The sequence below is a fragment of the Triticum urartu genome, chromosome 7A, assembly GCF_056163025.1.
Source record: "Triticum urartu cultivar PI428250 chromosome 7A, HENAU_Tu73, whole genome shotgun sequence".
In the NCBI taxonomy this organism is placed as follows: Eukaryota; Viridiplantae; Streptophyta; class Magnoliopsida; order Poales; family Poaceae; genus Triticum; species Triticum urartu.
Genome location: NC_141879.1, coordinates 549,595,941 through 549,609,054, shown reverse-complemented (window position 1 = coordinate 549,609,054; position 13,114 = coordinate 549,595,941).

Below are 13,114 nucleotides of genomic sequence, written 5' to 3'. Positions count from 1 at the left end.
AAGTGGATAATAAAGCCCAATAAGGTCCAAAACAGTAGATAATATAGCATGGAGCAATCAAAAATTATAGATACGTTGGAGACGTATCAAGGATCCCCTTGTGGCCGAAGGAGAAGGACAATGTTCCACTCATGTGGAACCATCACCAACTCAAGGCCCACACGCTTCCCAAGAACAAAGTGAAGGCCCTCAACCTCATGAACAAGACCAAGGGCAAGATCAACCTCAAGATGGTATTGAATCACCAAGCGAAGCGCAAGGTCAAGTTCTACCTTTCAAGCGAGTTCAAGATCAAGAACGAGCTCAAGACGACGCTCAAGATGATCAAGATCAAGTGACCGCTCCTCAACTCTCTCCAGAGGAGGAATTAGAGCGTCGTGCCGCCAAGATCACATCCAAGCTATCCACCAAAGATCATCTCAGGACAAATGTACTTGGAAGCTTAAGAAAGGGGGTAAGCACTCGTAGACAATTAGCGAACTATTGTGAACATCACGCGTTTGTATCTTGTGTTGAACCCCAAAAGGTCTATGAGGCGCTCGAGGATACGGATTGGCTCAATGCCATGCGTGAAGAACTCAAAAACTTCAAGCACAACAAGGTGTGGAGATTGGTGCCAAGGCCAACGGGGAACCATAACGTCATTGGAATCAAGTGGATATTCAAGAATAAGCAAGATGTTCATGGGATTATCATTCGCAACAAGGCTCGTTTGGTAGCACAAGGCTACTCCCAAGTCAAGGGTATCGACTACGGCGAAACCTTTGCTCCCGTTGCTCGCTGATACGTCTCCAACGTATCTATAATTTTTGATTGGTCCATGCTATATTATCTACTGTTTTTGACATTATTGGGCTTTTTTTATCCACTTTTATATTATTTTTGGGACTAACCTATTAACGGGAGGCCCAACCCAGAATTGATGCTTTTTTTGCCTATTTTAGGGTTTCGAAGAAAAGGAATATCAAACGGAGTCCAAACGGAATGAAACCTTCGGGAACGTGATTTTCTCACCGAACATGATCTGGGAGACTTGGACCCTATGTCAAGAAACAAAGGAGGAGGCCACGAGGTAGGGGGCGCGCCTACCCCCCCTCCCCAGGCGCACCCTCCACCCTCGTGGGCCCCCTGTTGCTCCACCGACGTACTCCTTCCTCCTATATATACCTACGTACCCCCAAACAATTAGATACGGAGCCAAAACCCTAATTCCACCGCCGCAACTTTCTGTATCCACAAGATCCCATCTTGGGGCCTGTTCCGGAGCTCCGCCAGAGGGGGTATCCATCACAGAGGGCTTCTACACCAACACCATAGCCCCTCCGATGAAGTGTGAGTAGTTCACCTCAGACCTACGGGTCCATAGTTATTAGCTAGTTGGCTTCTTCTCTCTTTTTGGATCTCAATACAATCTTCTCCCCCTCTCTTGTGGAGATCTATTCGATGTAATCTTCTTTTTGTGGTGTGTTTGTTGAGATCAATGAATTGTGGGTTTATGATCCAGTCTATCTATGAACAATATTTGAATCTTCTCTGAATTCTTTTATGTATGATTGGTTATCTTTGCAAGTCTCTTCGAATTATCAGTTTGGTTTGGCCTACTAGATTGATATTTCTTGCAATGGGAGAAGTGCTTAGCTTTGGGTTCAATCTTGCGGTGTCCTTTCCTAGTGATAGTAGGGGGCAGCAAGGCACGTATTGTATTGTTGCCATCGAGGATAACAAGATGGGGTTTTCATCATATTGCATGAGTTTATCCCTCTATATCATGTCATCTTGCTTAAGGCGTTACTCTGTTTTTATTAACTTAATACTCTAGATGCATGCTGGATAGAGGTCGATGAGTGGAGTAATAGTAGTAGATGCAGGCAGGAGTCAGTCTACTTGTCTCGGACGTGATGCCTATATGCATGATCATACCTAGATATTCTCATAACCATGCTCAATTCTGTCAATTGCTCAATAGTAATTCGTTCACCTACCGTAAAATACCTATGCTCTTGAGAGAAGCCACTAGTGAAACCTATGTCCCCCGGGTCTATCTTCATCATATTAATCTTCCAATACTTAGTTATTTCCTTTGCTTTTTACTTTGCTTTTATTTTACCTTGCATCTTTATCATAAAAATACGAAAAATATTATCTTATCATATCTATCAGATCTCACTCTCGTAAGTGGCTGTGAAGGGATTGACGACCCCTTATCGCGTTGGTTGCGAGGAATTATTTGTTTTCTGCAGGTACGAGGGACTCGCGCGTAGCCTCCTATTGGATTGATACCTTGGTTCTCAAAAACTGAGGGAAATACTTACGCTACTTTACTGCATCATCCCTTCCTCTTCGGGGAAAACCAACGCAGTGCTCAAGAGGTAGCAAGAAGGATTTCTGGCGCCGTTGCCGGGGAGTCTACGCAAAAGTCAATATACCAAGTACCCATCACAATCCCTATCTCCCACATTACATTATTTGCCATTTGCCTCTCGTTTTCCTCTGCCCCACTTCACCCTTGCCGTTTTATTCGCCCTCTCTCTCTATCCTCCCTCTTTTTCTCTATTTGCCTCTTTTGCCCGCTTGCTTTTTGTTTGCTTGTGTGTTGGATTTCTTGTTTGTCACGATGGCTCAAGATAACACTAAATTGTGTGACTTTACCAATACCAACAATAATGATTTTATTAGCACTCCGATTGCTCCTCGTACCGATGTTGAATCTTGTGAAATTAATGCCGCTTTGCTGAATCTTGTCATGAAAGATCCGTTTTCCGGCCTTCCAAGTGAAGATGCTGCTACCCATCTAAATAGCTTCGTTGGTTTGTGTGATATGCAAAAGAAGAAAGATGTGGATAACGATATTGTTAAATTGAAGCTATTTCCTTTTTCGCTTAGAGATCGTGCTAAAGCTTGGTTTACGTCTTTGCCTAAAAATAGTATTGATTCTTGGAATGAGTGCAAAGATGCTTTTATCTCTAAATATTTTCCTCCCGCTAAGATCATCCCCCTTAGAAACGATATTATGAATTTTAAGCAACTTGATCATGAACATGTTGCACAATCTTGGGAGAGGATGAAATTAATGATACGTAATTGCCCTACTCATGGTTTGAATTTGTGGATGATTATACAAAAATTTTATGCCGTATTGAATTTTGCTTCTAGAAATCTTTTAGATTCGGCCGCGGGAGGCACTTTTATGGAAATCACTTTAGGAGAAGCTACTAAAGTCCTAGATAATATTATGGTTAATTATTCTCAATGGCATACTGAAAGATCTACTAATAAAAAGGTGCATGCGATAGAAGAAATTAATGTTTTGAATGGAAAGATGGATGAACTTATGAAATTATTTGCTAGTAAAAGTGTTTCTTCCAATCCTAATGATATGCCCTTGTCTACTTTGATTGAGAATAATAATGAATCTATGGATGTGAATTTTTTTGGTAGGAACAATTTTGGTAACAACTCGTATAGGGGAAATTTCAACCCTAGGCCTTATCCTAGTAATCCCTCTAATAATTATGGTAATTACTACAACAATTCTTATGGAAATTATAATAATATGCCCTCTGATTTTGAATCTAATATTAAAGAATTTATTACTTTGCAAAAAAATTCAATGCTTTGATTGAATAAAAAATACTTAAGATTGATGAGTTGGCTAGGAACGTTGATAGAATTTCTCTAGATGTTAATTCTTTGAAACTTAGATCTATTCCACCTAAGCATGATATCAATGAGTCTCTCAAAGCCATGAGAATTTCCATTGATGAGTGCAAAGAAAGAACCGCTAGGATGCGTGTTAAGAAAGATGCCTTTATAAGAGCATGTTCTTCTAGTTCCTATGAAAATAAAGATGAAGATCTAAAAGTTATTGATGTGTCCCCTATTAAATCTTTGTTTTGCAATATGAATCTTGATAATTATGGGACTGAATATGATACACCTTTACCTAGAAGGCGTTCCAAGAATTCGGAGTTTTTAGATCTTGATGCTAAAATTGATAAAAGTGGGATTGAAGAAATTAAAACCCTAGATGTTGCTAAACCCACTATTTTGGATTTCAAGGAATTTAATTATGAAAATTTCTCTTTGATTGATTGTATTTCCTTGTTGCAATTCGTGCTAAATTCTCCTCACGCTTATAGCCAAAATAAAGCGTTTACTAAATATATCGTTGATGCCTTGATGCAATCTTATGAAGAAAAACTTGAGTTGGAAGTCTCTATCCCTAGAAAACTTTATAATGAGTGGGAACCAACTATGAAAATTAAGATTAAAGATCATAAGTTCTATGCTTTATGTGGTTTGGGTGCTAGTGTTTCCACGATTCCAAAAACTTTATGTGACTTGTTAGGTTTCCGTGATTTTGGTGATTGCTCTCTAAACTTGCACCTTGCGGATTCCACTATTAAGAAACCTATGGGAAGAATTAATGATGTTCTTATTGTTGAAAATAGGAATTATGTGCCCGTAGATTTTATTGTTCTTGACATAGATTGCAATCCTTCATGTCCTATTATTCTTGGTATACCTTTCCTTAGAACGATTGGTGCAATTATTGATATGAAAGAAGGAACTATTAGATTCCAATTTCCGTTAAGGAAAAGAATGGAACACTTTCCTAGAAAGAAAATTAAATTACCTTATGAGTCTATTATGAGAGCCACATATGGATTGCCTACCAAAGATGGCAATAGCTAGATCTATCCTTGCTTTTTATGCCTAGCTAGGGGCGTTAAACGATAGCGCTTGTTGGGAGGCAACCCAATTTTATTTTTTCCTTACTTTTTGCTCCTGTTTATTAATAAATAATTTATTTAGACTCTGTTTTGTTTGTGCTTTTTTTGTGTTTAATTAGTGTTTGTGCCAAGTAGAACCGTTGGGAAGACTTGGGGAAAGTCTTGTTGAACTTGCTGTAAAAAAACAGAAACTTTAGCGCTCACGAGAACTGCTGCCATTTTTATTTTGAAAGTGATATTTAGTTAATTATTTTTTCAGATGATTAATAGATAAATTCCTCAAGTCCAGCAATTTATTTTAGAATTTTTGGGGTTCCAGATCTTGCGCTAGCTACAGATTACTACAGACTGTTCTGTTTTTGATAGATTCTGTTTTTCGTGTGTTGTTTGCTTATTTTGATGAATCTATGGCTAATAAAATAGCTTATAAACCATAGAGAATTTGGAATACATTAGGTTTAACACGAATATAAATAAATAATGAGTTCATTACAGTACCTTGAAGTGGTCTTTTGTTTTCTTTCGCTAACGGAGCTCACGAGATTTTCTACTTTGAGTTTTGTGTTGTGATATTTTCAAGTTTTGGGTAAAGATTTGATGGATTATTGAACAAGGAGTGGAAAGAGCCTAAGCTTGGGGATGCCCATGGCACCCCCAAGATAATCTAAGGACACCTAAAAGCCAAAGCTTGGGGATGCCCCGGAAGGCATCCCCTCTTTTCGTCTACTTCTGTCGGTAACTTTACTTGGAGCTATATTTTTATTCACCACATGATATGTGTTTTGCTTGGAGCATCTTGTATGATTTGAGTATTTTCTTTTTATTTTACCACAATCATCCTTTCTGTACACACCTTTTGAGAGAGCCATACATGATTTGGAATTTGTTAGAATACTCTATGTGCTTCGCTTATATCTTTTGAGTTATATAGTTTTGCTCTAGTACTTCACTTATATCTTTTAGAGAACGGTGGTGGATTTGTTTTATAGAAACTATTGATCTCTCATGCTTGACTTAGATTATTTTGAGAGTCTTTAATAGCATGGTAATTTTCTTAAAATCCTAATATGCTAGGTATTTAAAGAATAGTTAAAAAATTTCTTATGAGTGTTTTGAATACTAAGAGAAGTTTGATGCTTGATGATTGTTTTGAGACATGGAGGTAATAATATCAAAGTCGTGCTAGTTGAGTAGTTGTGAAATTGATAAATGCTTGTGTTGAAGTTTGCAAGTCCCATAGCATGCACGTATGGTAAACGTTATGTAACAAATTTGAAACATGAGGTGTTATTTGATTGTCCTCCTTATGAGTGGCGGTCGGGACGAGCGATGGTCTTTTCCTACCAATCTATCCCCCTAGGAGCATGCGCGTAGTGCTTTGGTTTTTGATGACTTGTAGATTTTTGCAATAACTATGTGAGTTCTTTATGACTAATGTTGAGTCCATGGATTATACACACTCTCACCCTTCCATCATTGCTAGCCTCTTCGTTACCGTGCATTGCCCTTTCTCACAATGAGAGTTGGTGCAAACTTCGCTGGTGCATCCAAACCCCGTGATATGATATGCTCTTTCACACATAAACCTCCTTATATCTTCCTCAAAACAGCCACCATACCTACCTATTATGGCATTTCCATAGCCATTCTGAGATATATTGCCATGCAACTTTCCACCATTCATCATGACACATTCATCATTGTCATATTGCTTAGCATGATCATGTAGTTGACACAGTATTTGTGGCAAAGCCACCGTTCATAATTATTTCATACATGTCACTCTTGGTTCATTGCATATCCCGGTACACCGCCGGAGGCATTCATATAGAGTCATATCTTATTCTAGTATCGAGTTGTAATCATTGAGTTGTAAATAAATAGAAGTGTGATGATCATCACTAAAAGAGCATTGTCCCAAAAAAAGGCCAAATAAAAAAAGAGAAAAAAAGAAAGGCCAAATAAAAAAATAAAAAATAAAAGGGACAATGCTACTATCTTTTTTTCACACTTGTGCTTCAAAGTAGCACCGTGATCTGCATGATAGAGAGCCTCTTGTTTTGTCACTTTCATATACTAGTGGGAATTTTTCATTATAGAACTTGGCTTGTATATTCCAACAATGGGCCTCCTCAGGTGCCCTAGGTCTTCGTGAGCAAGCAAGTTGGATGCACACCCACTTAGTTTCTTTTGTTGAGCTTTCATACATTTATAGCTCTAGTGCATCCGTTGCATGGCAATCCATACTCTTTGCATTAACATCAATTGATGTGCATCTCCATAGACCATTGATTAGCCTCATTGATGTGAGACTTTCTCCTTTTTTGTCTTCACCACATAACCCCCTCATTATATTCTATTCCACCCATAGTGCTATGTCCATGACTCGCGCTCATATATTGCGTGAAAGTTTATAGGTTTGAGATTACTAAAGTATGAAACAACTGCTTGGCTTGTAATTGGGGTTGTGCATGATGAGAGCATTCTTGTGTGACGAAAATGGAGCATGACTAAACTATATGATTTTGTAGGGATGAACTTTCTTTGGCCATGTTATTTTGAGAAGACATAATTGCTTAGTTAGTATGCTTGAAGTATTATTATTTTTATGTCAATATGAACTTTTATGTTGAATCTTTCGGATCTGAATATTCATACCACAATTAAGAAGAATTACATTAAAATTATGCCAAGTAGCACTCCGCATCAAAAATTCTGTTTTTATCATTTACCTACTCGAGGACGAGCATGAATTAAGCTTGGGGATGCTTGATACGTCTCCAACGTATCAATAATTTTTGATTGCTCCATGCTATATTATCTACTGTTTTGGACATTATTGGGCTTTATTATCCACTTTTATATTATTTTTGGGACTAACCTATTAACCGGAGGCCCAACCCAGAATTTCTGTCTTTTTGCCTATTTTAGGGTTTTGAAGAAAAGGAATATCAAACGGAGTCCAAATGGAATGAAACCTTCGGGAACGTGATTTTCTCACCGAACATGATCCGGGATACTTGGACCCTGTGTCAAGAAACAAAGGAGGAGGCCACGAGGTAGGGGGCGCCTACCCCCCCAGGCGCACCCTCCACCCTCGTGGGCCCCCTGTTGCTCCACCGACGTACTCCTTCCTCTTATATATACCTACGTACCCCCAAACGATCAGATACGGAGCCAAAACCCTAATTCCACTGCCGCAACTATCTGTATCCACGAGATCCCATCTTGGGGCCTGTTCCGGAGCTTCGCCGGAGGGGGTATCCATCACGGAGGGCTTCTACATCAACACCATAGCCCCTCCGATGAAGTGTGAGTACTTCACCTAAGACCTACGGTTCCATAGTTATTAGCTAGTTGGCTTCTTCTCTCTTTTTGGATCTCAATACAATCTTCTCCCCCTCTCTTATGGAGATCTATTCGATGTAATCTTCTTTTTGCGGTGTGTTTGTTGAGACCGATGAATTTTGGGTTTATGATCAAGTCTATCTATGAACAATATTTGAATCTTCTCTGAATTCTTTTATGTATGATTGGTTATCTTTGCAAGTCTCTTCGAATTATCAGTTTGGTTTGGCCTACTAGATTGGTCTTTCTTGCAGTGGGAGAAGTGCTTAGCTTTGGGTTCAATCTTGCGGTGTCCTTTCCGAGTGATAGTAGGGGCAGCAAGGCACGTATTGTATTGTTGTCATCGAGGATAACAAGATGGTGTTTTCATCATATTGCATGAGTTTATCCCTCTACATCATGTCATCTTGCTTAAGGCATTACTCTGTTTTTATTAACTTAATACTCTAGACGCATGCTGGATAGCGGTCGATGAGTGGAGTAATAGTAGTAGATGCCGGCAGGAGTCGGTCTACTTGTCTCGGACGTGATGCCTATATACATGATCATACCTAGATATTCTCATAACTATGCTCAATTCTGTCAATTGCTCAACAGTAATTCATTCACCCACCGTAAAATACCTATGCTCTTGAGAGAAGCCACTAGTGAAACCTATGTCCCCCGGGTCTATCTTCATCATATTAATCTTCCAATACTTAGTTATTTCCTTTGCTTTTTTACTTTGCTTTTATTTTACCTTGCATCTTTATCATAAAAATACCAAAAATGTTATCTTATCATATCTATCATATCTCACTCTCGTAAGTGGCCGTGAAGGGATTGACGACCCCTTATCGCATTGGCTGCGAGGATTTATTTGTTTTGTGCAGGTATGAGGGACTCGCGCGTAGCCTCCTACTGGATTGATACCTTGGTTCTCAAAAATTGAGGGAAATACTTACGCTACTTCACTGCATCATACCTTCCTCTTCGGGGAAAACCAACGCAGTGCTCAAGAGGTAGCACTCGCCTTGATTCCATTCGCATGTTGATTGCATATGCTTCTCATCATAAATTTAAGTTACAACAAATGGATGTGAAGAGTCCTTTTCTTAATGGTCCTATTAATGAGTTGGTATATGTCAAGCAACCCCCCGGGTTCAAGGATCCCTACTTTCCCAATCATGTGTACCAACTCGATAAGGCACTATATGGCCTTAAGCAAGCCCTACGTGCGTGCTATGACCACCTTACCGAGTTGTTGCAAGATCGTGGGTTTGAAATTTGGAAAATCGACCCCACTCTTTTTACTAAGAAGGACAAAGGGGAGTTGTTTGTGTGCCAACTATATGTTGATGATATTATATTTGGCTCCCCTAACAAAGCTTTCAATGAGGAATTTGCCGCACTCATGACCTCCAAGTTCAAGATGTCCATGATGGGAGAGTTGAAGTGTTGGGGAACGTAGTAATTTCAAAAATTCTCCTACGCACACACAGGATCATGGTGATGTATAGCAACCAGAGGGGAGAGTGTTTTCCATCTACCCTCATAGACCATTAAGAGGAAGCGTTATGACAACGTGGTTGATGTAGTCGTACGTCTTCACGATCGACCCAATCCTCAGAACCGAACGTACGGCACCTCCACGTTCAGCACACGTTTAGCTCGGTGACGTCCCACGAACTCATGATCCAGTAGAGCTCGGGGAAGAGTTTTGTCAGCACGACGGTGTGGTGACGATGTTGATGAAGTTACCGCAGCAGGGCTTCGCCTAAACACCGCTAAAGTATGACCGAGGTGGATTATGGTGGAGGGGGGCACCGCACACGGCTGGGAGAGATCTTTGTGATCAACTTGTGTGTCTAGAGGTGCCCCCTGCCCCTGTATATAAAGGAGCAAGGGGGAGGCCGGTCGGCCCTTGTTGGCGCGCCTAGGAGGAGGAATCCTCCTCCTAGTAGGAGTAGGATTCCTCCCTTTTCTACTCCTACTAGGAGGGGGAAAGGCAGGGAGAGAAAGAGAAGGAAAAGGGGGGAGCCGCCCCCCTTCTCCTAGTCCAATTCGGACAGGGGGAGGGGCGTGCTGCCTGCCCTAGGACGGCCCCTCTCTCTTTCCCTTATGGCCCAACAAGGCCCATTAGCAAATCGCATTGAAGGCACGACTATATCTCTCACGTGTCGAGGCACGACTTAGAGGCATAATCGCATTGAAGGCATATGTCGCAAGTTAGGCAATCTTCACAACATCCCATGTAATATAAATAATAAAGGGGAGATAACATAGTTGGCTTACACTCGCCACGTCAATCAAGTACATAAATAACATTACATCAACAAAACACTCATGGCCATACTACGGCGCCAAAATAAAAGATAACCCAACATGCGACACGGTCCCAATCACCCCCTACTGGGCACCACTACTGATCATCAGGAAAGGAAACATAGTAACGTTGAGAGTCTTCGTCGAACTCCCACTTGAGCTCGAGCGCGTCTCCTGGAGCGGAATCATCAGGCCCTGCATCTGGTGTAATAGTAATCTGTGAGCCACAGGGACTCAGCAATCTCGCACCCTCGCGATCAAGACTATTTAAGCTTATAGGTAAGGCAAGGTAAATATGAGTGGAGCTGCAGCAAGCGACTAGCAAATATGGTGGCTAACTTATTCGCAAAAGAGAGCGAGAAGAGGAGGCAAAGCGCGAGCGAGAAACTAGAGAGCAACCTACGCAAACATTACTCCAACACCGTGTCCGCTTCCCGGACTCCGCCGAGAAGAGGCCATCACGGTAACACACTCAGTTGATTCATTTTAGTTAAGTTAAGGTTCAAGTTATCTACAACCGGACATTAACAAATTCCCATCTGCCCATAACCACGGGCACGGCTTTCGAAAGTTCAAATCCCTGCAGGGGAGTCCCAACTTAGCCCATGACAAGCTCTCACGGTCAACGAAGGAATAGACCTCCTCCCAAGATGTTCCGATCAGACTCGGTATCTCGGTTCTTCAAGACACTTCGACAGGTTAAAACAAATCCAGCAACACCGCCCGAATGTGCCGAAAAATCCCGATAGGAGCTGCACATATCTCTTTCTCAGGGCACACTCAGATGAACACTACGTACAACTAAAACCAACCCTCAAGTTGCCCCGAGGTGGCGCTGCAAGTGGCTCTATTTGGACCAACACTAAGAGGAGCACTGGCCCGAGGGGGTTTAAAATAAGATGACCCTTGAGTCTGCAGAACCCAAGGGAAAGAAAAGGCTAGGTGGCAAATTGTAAAACCAAGGTTGGGCATTGCTGGAAAAGCTTTAATCAAGGCGAACTATCAAGGGGTTCCCATTATAACCCAACCGCGTCAGGAACGCAAAATCCGGGAACATAACACCGATATGACGGAAACTAGGGCGGCAAGAGTGAAACAAAACACTAGGCAAGAGGCCGATAATTCCACCCTTTACCAAGTATATAGATGAATTAAGATAACATAGCAATATAATGATATCCCAACAAGTAAATAAATGTTCCAACAAGGAACGGCCTCCGATCTTCACCTGCAACTAGCAATGCTATAAGAGGGGCTGAGCAAAGCGGTAACATAGCCAATCAACGGTTTTCTAGGACATGGTGGGTTAGAGGCTTGACATGGGAATTTGGAAGGCTTGAAAGCAAGTGGTAGGCATCGTAGCATTGGCATAGCAAAAGAGCGAGCAAACTAGCATAGCAAAGATAGTAGTGATTTCGAGGGTATGATCATCTTGCCTGCATAGTTGTCAGAGTTGACTGGATCCTCGAAAGCAAACTCAACGGGCTCCTCGTTAGCGAACTCGTCTCCCGGCTCTACTCAAACAAGACAAACAAGCAACAAGGACACAATCAACCACGTGCAAGGATCAAACAAGATGATGCACCGATGGTATGCTATGCGGGATGCGATGCGGGATGCATATGCAAGATATGATGGGAAATGCAAGAACCTGGCCTCAACATGGAAATCCAAGTGTGCCACTGTAAAGATGAGATGAAATCGCTTCAAAACGATATAAAGAACGCCGGAATCGGAGTTACCGTTTGGAAATGGCAATCGATTCAAATATGACACCGGTCTGCGATTTACAGCAAGTAGGCATCTAAATGCAATGAGATGAACATGTTACAGCACCCAAACATGGCATAAAAATGCCTGGCAGGGATGCAATCAAGATGCTTAACAAAAGTCTAGCACTGAGCTACGGCCAATTCATCAATTAACAGGTTCAAACAAGCATGGCAAAAATGCATATGGCAAACAGATCTCAGACTTGGTGAAATTAACACTTGTCTGGAATTTCAGATCAGGTAGCACTCTTCGGAGCAACAAAACTATATGCTACAGGTCCTGAACATGGCAAAGTAAAACATGGCATGGAGATACTCAAAGAGTTTAACAAAAGCCCTTAGTGACCTTGAGCCAAAAGGGATCAGAAAATATACTAACAAGCATGTGAACATAGCAAAAACATAATCAGTTTTCAGACTTACTGAAAACTGGAGCATGCTGAAAACAGATATCAAGTAGGCATGTTTACGAGCTCGATGCACTCACTACGGTGCAAGTCATGACAAGATAAGCATACATCTATCAAGAACACACAAAATGCAAGCTAGACATGGCAAGAACAATAACATAGCATGCACGGATCAACTACAACATCATCGGCAAAATTGCAAACAAGTTGACAATCTGCCCAGATTCACAAGGTAGCAAAAGTAGAGCTCGATTGACTCAAGCTAGGGTGCTCCATAATTGCAAACAAAGACATGGATGGATAGAGCACTACAAGATTAACAAAACATCCTTACTGATCATCCTCAAAAGAGGCACGGATCACTAGGAAACAACATGAACATATGAGCATATGAGATAAACAGCTCAAGGACTTAGTGGAAATGCTAAGTCACTGAAATCAGAATTATCAAGTGCACCACTTTGCAAGCTCGTGCTAGTCACCACACACATCACGCAAATACATGGGTTTCACCTCTGGAAAGATGACAAAACCCTTAACAAAACAT